At 38.4% G+C, this 19,273-nt stretch overlaps 1 non-coding gene across 1 annotated transcript; it reads left to right on the top strand.

The window, feature by feature from the left end:
* The first annotated feature begins 5,913 nt into the window (after window positions 1–5,913).
* LOC130956852 (small nucleolar RNA R71) lies at window positions 5,914–6,021 on the top strand. Its single transcript, XR_009077218.1, has one exon. It is a non-coding gene; the product is annotated as a small nucleolar RNA R71 (small nucleolar RNA).
* The last annotated feature ends 13,252 nt before the right edge of the window (window positions 6,022–19,273 follow it).

Below are 19,273 nucleotides of genomic sequence, written 5' to 3'. Positions count from 1 at the left end.
AGAATTATCTCACTATGGTTCGGGGGAAATACTTGGATTTTAGTCCGGAGAGTGTAAGGGTGGTTTCAACTTGCCTATGATGCAAGGAGATGAGCATCCTTACACTAGAAGGGTCAACTTTGATCAAAGGTTGGACCAAGTCCTCACAACCATATGTGAAGAGGGCGCACAATGGAGGCAAGACTCAAGAGGAAAGCCGGTTCAATTGAGAAGGCATGACCTCAAGCCCGTGGCTAGAGGATGGTTAGAGTTCATACAACGCTCAATCATTCCCACTAGCAACCGGTCCGAAGTTACCATAGACCGGGCCATCATGATTCATAGCATCATGATTGGAGAAGAAGAAGTTCATGAGGTTATAGCTCAAGAACTCTACAAGTGGCGGACAAGACCTCCACTTGGCAAGGCTAGCCTTTCCTCATCTCATCTGTCACCTGTTATTCAGTTGGAGTTGACATAGAGGGAGATACCCCCATTGATGAGGACAAGCCCATCACCAAAAAAGGATGGAGTACACAAGAGACCCCTCTCACCATGAGATCCCTGAGATTCCTCAGGGATGCACTTTCCTCCACAAAATTATTGGGAGCAATTAAACACCTCCCTAGGAGAATTGAGTTCCAACATGGGACAACTAAGGGGGAGCATCAAGAACACTCCATCTCCTCCATGAAATTAGAGAAGACCAAAGAATCATGAGGGAGGAGTAACAAAGACAAGGAAGAGACATTGAGGACTCAAGCACTCCAAGGATCTTCAAGAGCAAGAAAGAGCCGCCATCACTAAGGTGGACCCGTTCCTTGATTTCCTTGTTCTTTATGCTTGTTTTCGATTTTTAGCTTTATGTTTATCCATGTTTGTGTCTTATGATCATTAGTGTCTTAGTGTCTATGCCTTAAAGTTATGAATGTCCTATGAATCCATCACCTCTCTTAAATAAAAACGTGCTTAATTGAAAAGGAAAATTGCATGAATTCTGAATTTATAATAGTTTAATTATTTTGATGTGGTGGCAACACTTTTGTTCTCTGAAGTATGCTTGAACAGTGCATATGTCTTTTGAACTTGTGGTTCATGAATGTTGGCTCTTGAAAGAATGATGAAAAAGGAGACATGTTACTGAGGATCTGAAAAATCATTAAGAATGATTCTTGAAGCAAGAAAAAGCAAAAAAAAAAAAAAGAGCAAACGAAAAAAAAAAAAGAAAAAAAAAGAAAGAAATAAAGTTGTGATCCAAGGCAAATAAGAGTGTGCTTAAGAACCCTGGACACCTCTAATTGGGGACTTTAGCAAAGCTGAGTCACAATCTGAAAAGGTTCACCCAATTATGTGTCTGTGGCATGTATGTATCCGGTGGTAATACTGGAAGACAGAGTGCTTTGGGCCACAGCCAAGACTCAATAAATAGCTATGTTCAAGAATCATCATACTTTACTAGGAGAATCACTAACACTATCTGGATTCTGAGTTCCTAAAGAAGCCAATCATTCTGAATTACAAGGATAGAGTGAGATGCCAAAACTATTCAGAGACAAAAAGATAAAAGCCCCGCTCATCTAATTAATACTGATCTTCATAGATGTTTTGGAGTTCATTGCATATTCTCTACTTTTTATCTTATTTGATCTTCAGTTGCTTGGGACAAGCAACAATTTAAGTTTGGTGTTGTGATGAGCGGATAATTTGTATGCTTTTGGCATTGTTTTTAGTATGTTTTTAGTATCCTTTAGTTAGTTTTTAGTATTTTTTATTAGTTTTTAATAAAATCACTTTCTGGACTTTACTATGAGTTTGTGTGTTTTTCTGTGATTTCAGGTATTTTCTGGCTGAAATTGAGGGATCTGAGCAAAAATCTGATCCAGAGACTCAAAGGACTGCAGATGCTGTTGGATTCTGACCTCCTGCACTCGAAGTGGATTTTCTGGAGCTACAGAAGCCCAATTGGCGCGCTCTCAACGGCGTTGAAAAGTAGACATCCTGGGCTTTCCAGCAATATAAATAGTCCATACTTTGCCCAAGATTTGATGGCCCAAACCGGCGTTCAAAGTACCTCAAGGAATTCCAGCGTTTAAACGCCAGAACTGGCACCTAATTGGAGTTAAACGCCCAAACTGGCACTAAAGCTGGCGTTTAACTCCAAGGAGAGTCTCTACACGAAATTTCTTCATTGCTCAGCCCAAACACACACCAAGTGGGCCCGGAAGTGGATTTTTATGTCATTTACTCATCTATGTACTAGTTTTCTATAAGTAGGACCTTTTACTATGTATGAGGAGCTTTTTGACACCTAGGACCTTTGGTAGCTATCTTTGTTTATGCTATCTTAGACCTTTGGGAGGCTGGCCATTCGGCCATGCCTAGACCTTGTTCTTATGTATTTTCAACGGTGGAGTTTCTACACCCATAGATTAAGGTGTGGAGCTCTGCTGTACCTCGAGTATTAATGCAATTACTATTGTTCTTCCATTCAATTCCACTTGTTCTTTATCCAAGATATCACTTGTTCTTCAACATGATGAAGGTGATGATTGACGCCATCACCATTCACCCATGAACAAGGTGACTGACAACCATTCTTGTTCTATAAGCATCTGAGGCTTAGTGAATATCTCTTGGATTCCTGATTGTACGATGCATGGTTGATCGCCTGACAACCGAGTGCTCGCCTGACAACGAGCCAACCATTCCGTGAGATCAGAGTCTTCGTTATAAAGAACTGATGGCGGCATTCAAGAGAATCCGGAAGGTCTAACCTTGTCTGTGGTATTCTGAGTAGGATTCAATGATTGAATGACTGTGACGTGCTTCAAACCTGTAACCTACTGGGCGTTAGTGACAGACGCAAAGAGTGATTCTATTCTGGTAGGGGAGGGAACCAAACCGGTGATGGCAGCACTGTGACGAGTGCGTGCATTAGCTTTCACTGCGCGGATGGGAAGGTAGCTGCTGACAACAGTGAAACCCTACACGAGCTTGCCATGGAAAGGAGTAAGAAGGATTGGATGAAGGCAGTAGGAAGCAGAGAGAGACGGAAGGGAAGGCATCTTCATACACTTGTTGAAGCTCTTACACCAATGATATACATAAGTATCACTATCCTTATCTTCTATGTTATTTCGTTCATCATCATATACATTTGAGTTTGCCTGACTAAGATTTACAATGACCATAGCTTGCTTCAATGCTAACAATCTCCGTGGGATCGACCTACTCACGTAAGGTATTACTTGGACGACCCAGTGCACTTGCTGGTTAGTTGTGTGAAGTTGTAGTATTCACAATTTCGCGCACCATTCAACCATAGCAAATCTTATATCATTTCGAAGCCCCGGATGTTAGCTTTCCAACTCAACTAGAACCGCATCATTTGGACCTCTGTAGCTCAAGTTATGGTCGTTTAAGTGCGAAGAGGTCGGCTTGACAGCTTTCCGGTTCTTTCATTCATGAGTTCTAACTTTTCATGCTTTCTTTCTTCATTCCCTTGATCCAATCTTTGCCTCCTAAACCTTAAATCACTTAACAAACATATCAAGGCATCTAATGGAATCAAGGTGAATTAAATTTATTTATTTTAAGACCTAAAAAGCATGTTTTCACTCTTAAGCACAATTAAAGGAGAATATACAAAACCATGCTAATTCATTGGGTAAATGTGAGAAAAGGTCTACAAAATACTCTAAATTCAATACAAGATAAACTGTCAAATTGGGGTTTATCAAAGAGTGTTATGAAAAGGTGTGAGAGAGAGGGAGAAGGTAGGTGGGGATCCTGTGGGGTCCACAGATCCTGAGGTGATCCTGTGGGTTCACAGATCCTGAGGTGTCAAGGATTTCTCATCCCTGCACCCTTTAGGCGTGTAAAATGCCCTCTATATGTAATCCTGGCGTTTAACACCAGAGTGATGCTTGTTTCTGGTATTTAACGCCAGCCTGATGCTTGTTTTGGCATTAAACGTCAGCTTGGTGTTTGTTTCTGGCGTTAAACGCCAGACAGATGCTTGTTTCTTGCGTTTAAACGCCAGACGGCTCTTCCTCCAGGGTGTGCTTTTCTTCTGCTATTTTTTATTTTTTCAATTTTTGCAATTGTTTTGTGACTCCACATGATCGTAAACTTAATAAAACATAAAAGAACAATAGAAATATAGATAAATAAATAATTGGGTTGCCTTCCAATAAGCGCTTTTTTAATGTCAATAGCTTGACAGTGAGCTCTCATGGAGCTTCACAGATGTTCAGAGTATTGTTGGGACCTCCCAACACCAAACTTAGAGTTTGAATGTGGGGGTTCAACACCAAACTTAGAGTTTGGTTGTGGCCTCCCAACACCAAACTTAGAGTTTAATTGTGGGGGCTTTGTTTGACTCTGTATTAAGAGAAGCTTTTCATGCTTCCTCTCCATGGCTGCAGAGGAAGATCATTGAGCTTTAATCACAAGGAAATCCCCATTCAATTGAAGAACTAGCTCTCCTCTGTCAACATCAATCACAGCTCCTGTTGTGGCTAGGAAGGGTCTTCCAAGGATGATGCATTCATCCTCATCCTTTCCAGTGTCTAAGATTATGAAATCAACAGGGATGTAAAGGCCTTTAACCTTCACTAACACGTCCTCTACCAATCCATAAGCTTATTTTATTGACTTGTCTGCCATCTCTAATGAGATTCTTGCAGCTTGTACCTCAAAGATCCCCAGTTTCTCTATTACAGAGAGTGGCATAAGATTTATACCTGACCCCAGGTCACACAGAGCCTTCTCAAAGGTCATGGTACCTATGGTACAGGGTATTAATAATTTACCAGGATCTTGTTTCTTTTGAGGTTAAGTTTGCTGAACCCATGTATTTAGTTCACTAATGAGTAAGGGAGGTTCATTTTCCCAAGTCTCATTACCAAATAACTTGGCATTCAGCTTCATGATGGCTCCTAGATATTGAGCAACTTGCTCTTCAGTTACATCTTCATCCTCTTCAGAGGAAGAATAGTTCTCAGAGCTCATGAATGGCAGAAGGAAGTTTAATGGAATCTCTATGGTCTCTATATGAGCCTCAGATTCCTTTAGGTCCTTAGTAAGGAACTCCTTTCTGTTTGGGGGACGTCCCATGAGGTCTTCCTCATTGGGATTCACGTCCTCCCCTTCCTCTTTGGATTCGGCGATTTTGATTATATCAATGGCCTTGTACTCTCTTTTTGGATTCTCTTTTGTATTGCTTGGGAGAGTACTAGGAGGAGTTTCAATGATTTTCTTACTCAGCTGACCCACTTGTGCCTCCAAGTTTCTAATGGAGGATCTTGTTTCATTGATAAAACTTAAAATGGCCTTAGATAGATCAGAGACTATGTTTGCTAAGCTAGAGGGGCTCTGCTTATAATTCTCTATCTGTTGCTGAGAAGATGATGGAAAAGGCTTGCTATTTCTAAACCTGTTTCTTCCACCATTATTAAAGCCTTGTTGAGGCTTGTGTTGATCCTTCCATGAGAAATTTGGATGATTTTTCCATGAGAGATTATAGGTGTTTCCATAGGCTTCACCCATGTAATTCACCTCTGCCATTGCAGGGTTCTCAGGATCATAAGCTTTTTCTTCCGAAGATGCTTCTTTAGTACTGTTGGATGCATTTTGCAATCCATTCAGACTCTGAGAAATCATGTTGACTTGTTGATTCAACATTTTGTTCTGACCCAATATGGTATTTAGAGCTTCAATTTCAAGAACTCACCTCTTCTAAGGCGTCCCATTACTCACAGGATTCCTCTCAGAGGTGTACATGAATTGGTTATTTGCAACCATGTCAATGAGTTCTTGAGCTTCTGCAGGCGTTTTCTTTAGGTGAATGGATCCACCTGTAGAATGGTCCAGTGACATCTTAGAGAACTCAGATAGACCATCATAGAATATATCCAAAATGGTCCACTCTGAAAGCATGTCAGAAGGACACTTTTTGGTCAACTGCTTGTATCTTTCCCAAGCTTCATAGAGGGATTCACCATCTTTTTGCTTGAAGGTCTGAACATCCACTCTAAGCTTGCTCAGCTTTTGACGAGGAAAGAACTTGGCCAAGAAGGTCATGACCAGCTTATCCCAAGAGTCCAGGCTATCTTTAGGTTGTGAGTCCAACCATGTTCTAGCTCTGTCTCTTACAGCAAAAGAGAAAAGCATGAGCCTGTAGACTTTAGGATCTACTCCATTAGTCTTAACAGTATCACAAATCTGCAAGAATTCAGTTAAAAACTGATAGGGATCTTCTGATGGAAGTCCATGAAACTTGCAGTTCTGTTGCATTAAAGCAACTAGTTGAGGTTTCAGCTCAAAATTGTTTGCTCCAATGGCAGGGATTGAGATGCTTATTCCATAAAAATTGGAAGTAGGTGTAGTATAATCACCAAGCATCCTCCTTGCATTGTTGTTGGGTTCGGCCATGTCTCTTTCTTTTTCGAGATTCTCTGTAAGGTTTTCTCTGGATTGTTGTACTTTAGCTTCTCTTAGCTTCTTCTTCAGAGTCCTTTCAGGTTCAGGATCTACTTCAACAAGAATGTCCTTATCCTTGCTCCTGCTCATATGAAAAAGAAGAGAAAAAAAAAGAAGAGGAATCCTCTATGTCTCAGTATAGAGATTCCTTTATGTGAGTAGAAGAAGAAAAGAAATAGAAGAATGAGGAGAAAAATTCAAACACAAAAGGGGAAGAGAGGGTTCGAATTTTTAGATGAAGAGAAGTGTTAGTAAATGAATAAATAAATAGAAGAAGATGAGAGGGAGAGAATTTCGAAAATTGTTTTTGAAAAATAGTTAGTGATTTTCGAAAATTAAGAGAAGAAATACAATTAAAATTAAAATTTGAAACAATTAGTTAATTAAAAGAATTTTGAAAAAGAGGAAGGACTTTTCAAAAATTAGAGAGAGAAAAGTAGTTAGGTGGTTTTGAAAAAGATAAGAAACAAACAAAAAGTCAATTAGTTAGTTGAAAAAGAATTGAAAATCAATTTTGAAAAGATAAGAAGTTAGAAAAGATTTTGAAATTGATTTTGAAAAAGATATTATTTAAAAGATATTTTGATAGATATGATTGAAAAAGATATTTTGGAAAAGATTTGATTTTTAAAATTAAAATTTTATTACTTGACTAACAAGAAACTAAAAGATATGATTCTAGAATTTAAAGATTGAACCTTTCTTAATAAGAAAGTAACAAACTTCAAATTTTTTAATCAATCACATTAATTGTTAGAAAAGTTTTCGAAAATTTGAAATAAAGATAAGAAAAAAATTTTGAAAATCAATTTAAAAAAATTTTTGAAAATATAAAAGAAAAATGAAAAAGATTTTATTTTTGAAAAATATTTTGAAAAGATAAGATTTTTAAAATTGAAATCTTGACTTGACTAACAAGAAACAACTTATTTTAAAAATTTTTGACTAAGTCAACCCAAAGATTTTGAAAATTTTGAGTAAAATAAGGAAAATATATTTTTTTATTTTTGAATTTTTAATGAGGAGAGAGAAAAACACAAAAATGACTCAAAACATAAAAATTTTGGATTAAAACACATGATGCATGCAAGAACACTATGAATGTCAAGATGAACACCAAGAACACTTTGAAGATCAAGATGAACATCAAGACTTATTTTTGAAAAATTTTCGAGGAAAGAAAAACATGCAAGACACCAAACTTAGAAATTTTTCATGCTTAGACACTATGAATGCAAAAATGCATATGAAAAACAACAAAAGACACAAAACAAGAAAATATGAAGATCAAACAAGAAGACTTACCAAGAACAACTTGAAGATCATGAAGAACACCATGCATGAATTTTTTGAAAAAATGCATAAATTTTAAAAACATGCAATTGACACCAAACTTAAAAATTGACACTAGACTCAAACAAGAAACATAAAATATTTTTGGTTTTTATGATTTTATTAATTTTTTTGGGTTTTTTCTGAAAATTTCTTTTTGGAAAAAACGAAAATAAATAAAAAATTTTTGAAAGATTTTTGAAAACTTTTTGAAAAGAAAATTACCTAATCTGAGCAACAAGATGAACCGTTAGTTGTCCAAACTCGAACAATCCCCGGCAACGGCGCCAAAAACTTGGTGCACGAAATTGTGATCATCAACAATGGCGCTGGTGCACAAAATGCAATCCCACTCTTTGACAATTCGCACAACTAACCAGCAAGTGCACTGGGTCGTCCAAGTAATACCTTACGTGAGTAAGGGTCGATCCCACGGAGATTATTGGTTTGAAGCAAGCTATGTTTATTTTATTATTCTTAGTCAGGATATCAATTAAAATTATCAGTTGGAATTATTAGAAAAATAAAAGAGCGTGAAATAAATAATTGTTACTTTAATAATGGAGAAATAGAAACAATTGCATTAATTCATCGAGACGCTGCAGAGCTCCTCACCCGCAACAATGGAGTTTAGAGACTCATGCCATCAAAGTGTATAAAATTCAGATATGAAAATGTCATGAGATACAAAATAAGTCTCTAAAAGTTGTTTAAATAGTAAACTAGTAACCTATGTTTACAGAATATGAGTAAACTAAGATAATTGGTGCAGAAATCCACTTCTGGGGCCCACTTGGTGTGTGCTGGGGCTGAGACTTAAGCCTCTCACGTGCTTGGGCTGTTTCTGGAGTTGAAAGCCAGGTTGTAACGTGTTTTGGGCGTTGAACTCCAACTTGTAACCTGTTTCTGGCGCTGGACGCCAGACTGCAGCATGGAACTGAAGTTGAACGCCAGTTTACGTCATCTATCTTCACGCAAAGTATAAACTATTATATATTGCTGGAAAGCCCTGGATGTCTACTTTCCAACCCAATTGAGATCCCGTCAATTGGACTCTTGTAACTCTAGAAAATTTATTCTGAGTGCAGGGAGGTCAGGATCCAACAGCATCAGCAGTCCTTATTCAGCCTAAATCAGATTCTTGCTCAGCTCCCTCAATTTTAATCAGAAAATACCTGAAATCACAGAAAAACACATAAACTCATATTAAAGTCCAGAAATATGCTTTTTACCTAAAAACTAATGATATTCTACTAAAAACTAATTAAAACATACTAAAATCTACATGAAAATACCCCCAAAAAGCGTAAAAAATATCCGCTCATCACAACACCAAACTTAAACTATTGCTTGTCCCCAAGCAACTAGATGAACAAAATAGGATAAAAAGAATTTAAGGAGCAATAAAATCTCCGAGTTTTAAGTGAAGCTCAGATTCTAATTTAGATGAGCGGGGCTAGTTGCTTTTTGTTTCTGAACAATTTTGGCATTTCCCTTTATCCTTTGAAATTCAGAATGATTGGCATCCATAGGAACTCAGAATTCAGATAGTATTATTGATTCTCCTAGTGTAGTATGTTGATTCTTGAACACAGTTATTTTATGAGTCTTGGCCGTGGCCCTAAGCACTTTGTTTTCCAGTATTACCACCGGATACATAAATGCCACAGACATATGACTGGGTGAACCTTTTCAGATTGTGACTCAGCTTTGCTAAAGTCCCCAGTTAGAGGTGTCCAGAGCTCTTAAGCACACTCTTTTGCTTTGGATCACAACTTTAACCACTCAGTCTCAAGCTTTTCACTTGGACCTGCATGCCACAAGCACATGGTTAGGGACAGCTTGATTTAGCCGCTTAGGCCTGGATTTTATTTCCTTGGGCCCTTCTATCCATTGATGCTCAAAGCCCTGGATCCTTTTTACCCTTGCCTTTTGGTTTTAAGGGCTATTGGCTTTTTCTGCTTGCTTTTTTTTTACTGCTTTTTCTTGCTTCAGGAATCAATTTCATGATTTTTCAGATCAGCAATAATATTTCTCTTGTTCATCATTCTTTCAGGAGTCAACAATTTTAACATTCATGAAATTCAATATCAAAAATATGCACTGTTCAAGCATTCATTCAGAAGACAAAAAGTATTGCCACCACATATAAATAATTAGAATTTTCCTTATTAAGAACTCGAAATTAAATTGCCTCTTTATTCTAAAAATCTACTATTTTATTCATGTTTGATGATGATGAGAAAAATAATTTATAGCTTAATTGGAAATAAAATCAAAATAGAGATACTAATTACTACTACTACTATATAACTTCTAAGGTAAATTCCTAATAAGAACAGTTATCACAGAGTTAAGGCAAAGATTAGGACTCAACAACCTTTATTTTGGGAAGTGGATGTTCTTCTAGTCTGTGGGGTGCTTGGTCCTTCAAGAGATAATTTCTGACGCTTCAGTTCCTTCAAGTCACATCCTTGCTTTTCCTGTTCCCTTAGGTGCCATGATCTTGATGAGTTTTAGCTTAGTGATCATGGCGAATCACACCAAACTTAGAGGTTTGCTTGTCCTCAAGCAAACGAAAGGAAAGGAGAGGAATAGTAGGAGAGGCAAATTCGAAATTCAAAAGATATGATGAGTTGAAAAAGATATGAGAAGAATTTAAAAAGATTTGAAAAGAATTCAAAAAGATAGATGAGTTTTGAAAAACTTAAAAAAAGAGTTGGATTGGATTGGAAAATAATTTGTCTTTATGGGTTGAGATGCATTTAATATTTTTGAAAAAGGATTTTAGAAATTAGGGTTCTTAGAAATTAGGATTAAAATTTTTGGGATTGAAGGATGATATTTTGAAACATGTTTATGCAAGAAATCATGAATTGAAATATAAAAATTTGAAAATTTGTGAAAGAAAACGAATTTTACCTTTTCCCCACCATTCTGGCGTTAAACGCCCAAACGCTGCATGTTTTGGGCGTTTGTCGCCCAATTGCTGCTTCTCCTGGGCGTTCAACGCCCAGCTGTTGCTTCTTTCTGGCGTTGAACGCCAGGAAGTCCTTTGTCACTGGGCATTTTTCTGAACGCCCAGGATGCTGTCAATCTGGCGTTAAACACCCAGAAGGTGCTTCTTTCTGGCGTTCAACGCCCAGAAGATGCTCCTTTCTGGCGTTTAACGCCCAGATGGCTACCCTTACTGGCGTTGAACGCCTAGTGGGTGCTTCTTTTGGGCGTTCAATGCCCAAAGTATTTTTTACTGGCTTTTTCACGCCAATGAGCTTCCAAATTCCCTTGTAACTTTGTGAATTTCAAGCAATTGCTATTTTACCTTGAAGATACTTTGACATATACCTGTAAAAATTAATTAATTAACAAATAAACTTTGTAAATGGCTGGGTTGCCTCCCATCAAGCGCTTCTTTATTGTCATTAGCTAGACTATTACTGAGCTTTAATCAAGCCTCAGTTTTGAGCATTCTTGCTCAAAATTGCCTTCAAGATAATGTTTGACTCTCTGTCCATTAACAATTAACTTTTTATTAGAATTATTATCCTGAAGCTCTACGTATCCATATGGTGATACGCTTGTGATCACATATGGACCTCTCCACTGGGACTTCAATTTCCCGGGGAATAATTTGAGCCTAGAATTAAATAGCAGAACTTTCTGCCCTGGCTTAAAGACTCTAGATGACAATTTCTTATCATGCCATCTTTTTGCTTTCTCTTTGTATATTTTTGCATTCTCGAAAGCATTGAGTCTAAATTCCTCTAGCTCATTTAACTGGAGCAATCATTTTTCTCCAGCTAACTTGGCATCAAGGTTCAGGAATCTAGTTGCCCAGTAGGCCTTATGTTCCAGTTCCACTGGCAAGTGACATGCCTTTCCATACACAAGCTGGTATGGAGAGGTCCCTATAGGGGTCTTGAATGCTGTTCTGTATGCCCACAGAGCATCATCCAAGCTTCTTGCCCAATCCCTTCTACGGTTAATTACAGTCCGTTCCAGGATTCTTTTGAGTTCTCTATTTGAAACTTCAACTTGCCCATTAGTTTGTGGGTGATATGGAGTGGCCACCCTGTGGCTAAGTCCATAACGAACCAAAGCAGAATAGAGCTGTTTATTGCAGAAATGAGTGCCCCCATCACTGATTAGTACTCTAGGGGTGCCAAATCTGCTGAAGATGTGTTTCTGGAGGAATTTTAACACTGTCTTAGTGTCATTAGTGGGTGTAGCAATAGCTTCCACCCATTTGGATACATAATCCACTGCCACCAGAATATAAGTGTTTGAGTATGATGGTGGGAAAGGTCCCATGAAATTAATACCCCATACATCAAACAACTCAATCTCCAAGATCCCTTGTTGAGGCATGGCATAACTGTGAGGCAGATTGCCAGATCTTTGGCAACTGTCACAATTAAGCACAAACACTCGGGAGTCTTTATAGAGAGTAGGCCAGTAGAAGCCACATTGGAGGACTCTTGTGGCTGTTCGCTCACTTCCAAAATGTCCTCCATACTGTGATCCATGGCAGCGCCATAGGATCTTCTGCACTTCTTCTTTAGGCACACATCTGCGGATTACTCCGTCTGCACATCTCTTAAAGAGATACGGCTTATCCCAAAGATAATACTTTGCATCCGTGATCAGCTTCTTTGATTGCTGTCTACTGTATTCTTTGGGTATGAATCTTACTGCCTTGTAGTTTGCAATGTCTGCAAACCATGGCACTTCCTGGATGGCAAAGAGTTGCTCATCCGGAAAGTTTTCTGAGATCTCAGTAAGAGGGAGGGACGCCCCTTCTACTGGTTCTATTCGGGACAGGTGATCTGCTACTTGGTTTTCTGTCCCTTTTCTATCTCTTATTTCTATATCAAACTCTTGCAGAAGCAACACCCATTTGATAAGTCTGGGATTTGAATCCTGCTTTGTGAGTAGATATTTAAGAGCAGCATGATCAGTGTACACAATCACTTTTGATCCTACTAAATAGGATCTAAACTTGTCAATAGCGTAAACCACTGCAAGCAGCTCTTTTTCTGTGGTTGTGTAATTCTTCTGTGCGTCATTTAAAACACGACTGGCATAGTAAATGACGTGCATGAGCTTGTCATGCCTCTGTCCCAACACTGCACCAATGGCATGATCACTGGCATCACACATCAATTCAAATGGTAATGTCTAGTCTGGTGCAGAGATGACTGGTGCTGTGACCAGCTTAGCTTTCAGGGTCTCAAACGCCCGCAGACACTCCTTATCAAAGATAAATGGCGTGTCAGTAGCTAGCAGATTACTTAGAGGTTTGGTGATTTTTGAAAAATCCTTTATAAACCTCCTATAGAATCCTGCATGCCCCAGAAAGCTTCTGATTGCCTTAACATTGGCTGGTGGTGGTAATTTTTCAATTACCTCTACCTTAGCTTGATTCACCTCTATTCCCCTGTTCGAGATTTTGTGCCCAAGGACAATTCCTTCAGTCACCATAAAGTGACATTTCTCCCAATTTAAAACTAGGTTGGTCTCTTGGCATCTCTTTAGAACAAGTGCTAGATGGTCAAGATAGGAGCTGAATGAGTCTCCAAATACTGAAAAGTCATCCATGAAGACTTCCAGAAATTTTTCCACCATATCAGAGAAAATTGAGAGCATGCACCTTTGAAAGGTTGCAGGTGCATTGCACAAGCCAAATGGCATCCTTCTGTATGCAAATACTCCGGATGGACATGTGAATGCCGTTTTCTCTTGATCTTTTGGATCTACTGCAATTTGATTATAACCTGAATATCCATCCAGGAAGCAATAGTATTCATGACCTGCTAGTCTTTCTAGCATCTGGTCTATGAATGGTAAAGGAAAATGATCCTTTCTGGTAGCTGTATTGAGCCTTCTATAATCAATACACATACACCACCCTGTAACTGTTCTTGTAGGAACCAGTTCATTTTTTTCATTATGAACCACTGTCATGCCACCTTTTTTAGGGACGACTTAGACAGGGCTTACCCAGGGGCTATCAGAAATAGGATAAATAATCCCAGCCTCTAGTAATTTAGTGACCTCCTTCTGCACCACTTCCTTCATGGCTGGATTCAGCCGCCTTTGTGGTTGGACCACTGGCTTAGCGTCACCCTCCAATAAGATCTTGTGCATGCATCTGGCTGGGCTAATGCCCTTAAGATCACTGATGGACCACCCAAGAGTTGTCTTGTGTGTCTTTAGCACTTGAATTAGTGCTTCCTCTTCCTGTGGCTCTAAGGTAGAGCTTATGATTACAGGAAAGGTATCACTTTCTCCCAGAAATGCATATTTCAAGGATGGTGGTAATGGTTTGAGCTCGGGTTTAGGAGGTTTCTCCTCTTCCTGAGGGATTTTTAGAGGTTCTATTATTCTCTCTGATTCCTCCAGATCAGGCTGAACATCTTTAAAGATGTCCTCTAGCTCTGATTCGAGACTCTCAGTCATATTGACCTCTCTTACCAGAGAGTCAATAATATCAACACTCATGCAGTCATTTGGGGTGTCTGAATGTTGCATGGCTTTGACAACATTCAACTTGAACTCCTCCTCATTGACTCTCAAGGTTACTTCCCCTTTTTGGACGTCAATGAGGGTTCGGCCAGTTGCTAGGAAAGGTCTTCCTAGAATGAGAGTTGCACTCTTGTGCTCCTCCATTTCCAGCACCACAAAGTTAGTGGGAAAGGCAAATGGCCCAACCTTGACAATCATATCTTCAATCATGCCTGATGGGTATTTAATGGAGCCATCAGCAAGTTGAAGACATATCCGGGTTGGTTTGACTTCTTTAGTCAAACCAAGCTTTGTGATAATAGATGCAGGTATCAGGTTGATGCTTGCCCCAAGATCACATAGAGCTTGCTTGGTACAATTACCCTCTAATGTGCATGGTATCATAAAGCTTCCCGGATCTTTAAGCTTCTCAGGTAAGCTTTTCAGAATGACTGCACTGCATTCTTCAGCGAGGTAAACTTTCTTAGTTTCCCTCCAATCCTTCTTATGACTTAAGATCTCTTTCATGAACTTAGCATAAGAGGGTATTTGCTCAAGTGCTTCTGCAAACGGAATATTTATTTCAAGAGTCCTGAGATAGTCTGCAAAGCGGGCAAATTGCTTATCCTGTTTCGCTTGGCAGAGTTTTTGAGGATAAGGCATTTTGGCTTTGTATTCCTCAACCTTAGTTGCTGCAGGTTTATTGCCTACAGATGTGGATTGGGAAGCCTTTTTAGAAGGGTTGTTATCAGCACTTGTATGTGTCTGATCCCCCACTGGCATTTGAATACTAGGGGTGGAAGCTGGAGTGGCGTTAGACGCCAGCTCCTTATCTGTTTCTGGCGTCTGAACGCCAGAATTGTGTCCCTTTGGGCGTTCAACGCCAAGTCCTTGCTTGTTTCTGGCGTTGAACGCCAGGAATGAGCATGGTTTGGGCGTTCAGCGCCAGCATTATTCCTCTCTGGGATCTGATTGTCCTCAGAGGAATTTTGGTTAGCCATTTGTTCATTTCTTGGCTTCTTGCTGCCTTGAAGTAAGGTATTTAATGTTTTCCCACTTCTTAATTGAACTGCTTGGCATTCTTCTGTTATTTGTTTTGACAGTTGCTTTTCTGTTTGCTTCAACTGTACTTCCATATTCATATTAGCCATTCTTGTTTCTTGTAATATCTCCTTGAACTCGGCTAGCTATTTTGTTAGAAAGTCTAATTGTTGATTGAATTCATTAGCCTGATCTACAGGACTGAGTTCAACAGTTACTGTTTTAGCTTCTTCTTTCATGGAAGATTCACTGCTTAGGTACAGATGATGATTTCTGGCAACTGTATCAATAAGCTCTTGAGCTTCTTCAATTGTTTTTCTCATATGTATAGATCCACCAGCTGAGTGATCTAGAGAAATCTGAGCTTTTTCTGTAAGCCCATAGTAAAAGATGTCTAATTGCACCCATTCTAAAAACATTTCAGAGGGGCATTTTCTCAGCATCTCTCTGTATCTCTCCCAAGCATCATAAAGAGATTCATTATCTCCTTGTTTGAAGCCTTGGATGCTCAGCCTTAGCTGTGTCATCCGTTTTGGAGAAAAATAGTGATTCAAGAATTTTTCTGACAGCTGTTTCCATGTCCTTATACTGTTCTTAGGCTGGTTATTTAACCACCTCTTAGCTTGATCTTTTACAGCAAATGGAAATAGTAATAATCTGTAGACATCCTGATCTACTTCTTTATCATGTACTGTGTCAGCAATTTGTAAAAATTGTGCCAGAAACTCTGTAGGTTCTTCATGTGGAAGACCGGAATACTGGCAGCTTTGCTGCACCATGATAATGAGCTGAGGATTCAACTCAAAGCTACTAACTCCAATGGAGGGTATACAGATACTACCCCATATGAAGCAGTAGTGGGGTTAGCATATGACCCCAGAGACCTCCTGGACTGTTCATTTCCACTTAGTTCCATGACGGAGCAAGGGAGATGGTATGGATGTTGATATTGTTTATTTTATTTAATTTATTATATAAAGAAAATTGATTTTCGAAATAATAAAATAAAATAAAATAAAAACCGAAATAAAAATAAAAATAAAATAAATAAAGAAAGAAAATTAACAATTAAAGTAAATATTTGAAAAATTTTATGAAGATTTTCGAAAAAGTAGGGAGGGAGAAAGTGGTTAGGATATTTTTGAAAAAGATAAAAATATTTTTTTTGAATTTTGAATTTTATGATGAAAGAGAAAAACACATAAAAGACACAAGACTTAAAATTTTTAGATCTAATGTTCCTTGTTTTCAAAAATTTTGGAGGGAAAACACCAAGGAACACCAAACTTAAAAATTTTAAGATCAAAACACAAGAAAGACTCAAGAACACCTTGAAGATTCACAAGAACACCAAGAACAAAAGAAAGAACACCAAACTTAAAATTTTTTAGAAAACCAAGATAAATTTTCGAAAATTAAAGAAATATTAACAAGAAAACACCAAACTTAAAGTTTGGCACAAGATTTAATCAAAGAAAAATTATTTTTGAAAAAGATTTTAAAAAGAAGATACCCAATTACCAAGAACATAGACCAACGTTCTAGCTAATTGGGCAGTAAATGTAACACTTGTTCTGAATAGGTATATTCCTTTTAGAAGACTAATATTTTGGAAAAACACAAGTGAAACAAGAAAAGACACAGAACAAGAAAAATTAAAGATCAACAGAAAAATCAACAAGAACAACTTGAAGATCAAAGAGCACAAATTCGAAAATTTAAAGGGAAAATATAAAATATGTAATTGACACCAAACTTATAACAAGACACTAGACTCAAAGAAAAATTAAAAATTAATAAAGAAAAAAATATTTTTGAAAAGAAAATAAAAGACTCTGACCCAATTGCCAAAATCTTCCTAATCTAAGAAATAAAATAAACCTTTAGTTGTTCAAACTCGAACAATCCCCGGCAACGGCGCTAAAAACTTGGTGCACGAAATGCAATCCCACTCTTTGACAATTCGCACAACTAACCAGCAAGTGCACTGGGTCGTCCAAGTAATACTTACGTGAGTAAGGGTCGATCCCACGGAGATTATTGGTTTGAAGCAAGCTATGTTTATTTTATTATTCTTAGTCAGGATATCAATTAAAATTATCAGTTGGAATTATTAGAAAAATAAAAGAGCGTGAAATAAATAATTGTTACTTTAATAATGGAGAAATAGAAACAATTGCATTAATTCATCGAGACGCTGCAGAGCTCCTCACCCGCAACAATGGATTTTAGAGACTCATGCCGTCAAAGTGTATAAAATTTAGATCTGAAAATGTCATGAGATACAAAATAAATCTCTAAAAGTTGTTTAAATCGTAAACTAGTAACCTATGTTTACAGAATATGAGTAAACTAAGATAATTGGTGCAGAAATCCACTTCTGGGGCCCACTTGGTGTGTGTTGGGGCTGAGACTTAAGCCTCTCACGTGCTTGGGCTGTTTCTGGAGTTGAACGCCAGGTTGTAACGTGTTTTGGGCGTTGAACTCCAACTTGTAACCTGTTTCTGGCGCTGGACGCCAAACTGCAGCATGGAACTGACGTTGAACGCCAGTTTACGTCATCTATCATCACGCAAAGTATGGACTATTATATATTGCTGGAAAGCCCTAGATGTCTACTTTCCAACCCAATTGAAAGCGAGTCAATTGGACTCCTGTAACTCCAGAAAATCCATTCCGCGTGCAGGGAGGTCAGGATCCAACAGCATCAGCAGTCCTTATTCAGCCTAAATCAGATTCTTGCTCAGCTCCCTCAATTTCAGTCAGAAAATACCTGAAATCACAGAAAAACACACAAACTCATAGTAAAATCCAGAAATATGCTTTTTACCTAAAAACTAATGATATTCTACTAAAAACTAATTAAAACATACTAAAATCTACATGAAAATACCCTCAAAAAGCATATAAAATATTCGCTCATCAGGCGCCAAAGACTTGGAGCTCTCAAACGTGAATCACACTTTGTCACAACTTCGCACAACTAACCAGCAAGTGCACTGGGTCGTCCAAGTAATAAACCTTACGTGAGTAAGGGTCGATCCCACGGAGATTGTTGGTATGAAGTAAGCTATGGTCATCTTGTAAATCTCAGTTAGGCGGATTCAAATGGTTATAATGGTTTTCGAATATAAAGATAAATAAAGCATAATATAGAGATAGAGATACTTATGTAACTCATTGGTGGAAATTTCAGATAAGTGCATGAAGATACTGTGTTCCTTCTGAATCTCTGCTTTCCTACTGCTTTCATCCAATCATTCTTACTCCTTTCCATGGCAAGCTGTATGTTCGGGTTTCCCCGGTGTCAATGGCTACCTCCTGTCCTCTCAGTGAAAATGGTCCAAATGCGCTGTCACCGCACGGCTAATCATCTGTCGGTTCTCGATCATGTCGGAATAGGATCCATTGATCCTTTTGCGTCAGTCACTACGCCCAACACTCACGAGTTTGAAGCTCGTCACAGTCATCCCATCTTAGATCCTACTCGGAATACCACAGACAAGGTTTAGACTTTCTGGATCTTAGGAATGGCCGCCAATAATTCTAGCTTATACCACGAAGATTCTGATTAAGGAATCCAAGAGATACGCGCTCAATCTAAGGTAGAACGGAAGTGGTTGTCAGGCACGCGTTCATAGGTGAGAATGACGATGAGTGTCACGGATTATCACATTCATCATGTTGAAGTGCAGCGAATATCTTAGAATAAAAAGTTCTATTTATACTAAACTAGTTACTAGGGTTTACAGAAATAAGTCTAAATGCAGAAATCCACTTCCGGGGCCCACTTTGGTGTGTACTTGGGCTTATCTTGAGCTTTACACATACAGAGGCTTCTCTTGGGGTTAAACGCCAAGTTGTAATGTATTTTTGGCGTTTAACTCTGGTTTGTGACGTGTTTTTGGCGTTTTAATCCAGAATGCAGCATGGA

This window comes from Arachis stenosperma, chromosome 1, assembly GCF_014773155.1.
Source record: "Arachis stenosperma cultivar V10309 chromosome 1, arast.V10309.gnm1.PFL2, whole genome shotgun sequence".
Taxonomy (NCBI): Eukaryota; Viridiplantae; Streptophyta; class Magnoliopsida; order Fabales; family Fabaceae; genus Arachis; species Arachis stenosperma.
The sequence above is the reverse complement of the archived record's forward strand: the minus strand, read 5'-3'. Positions and strand labels throughout refer to the sequence as shown.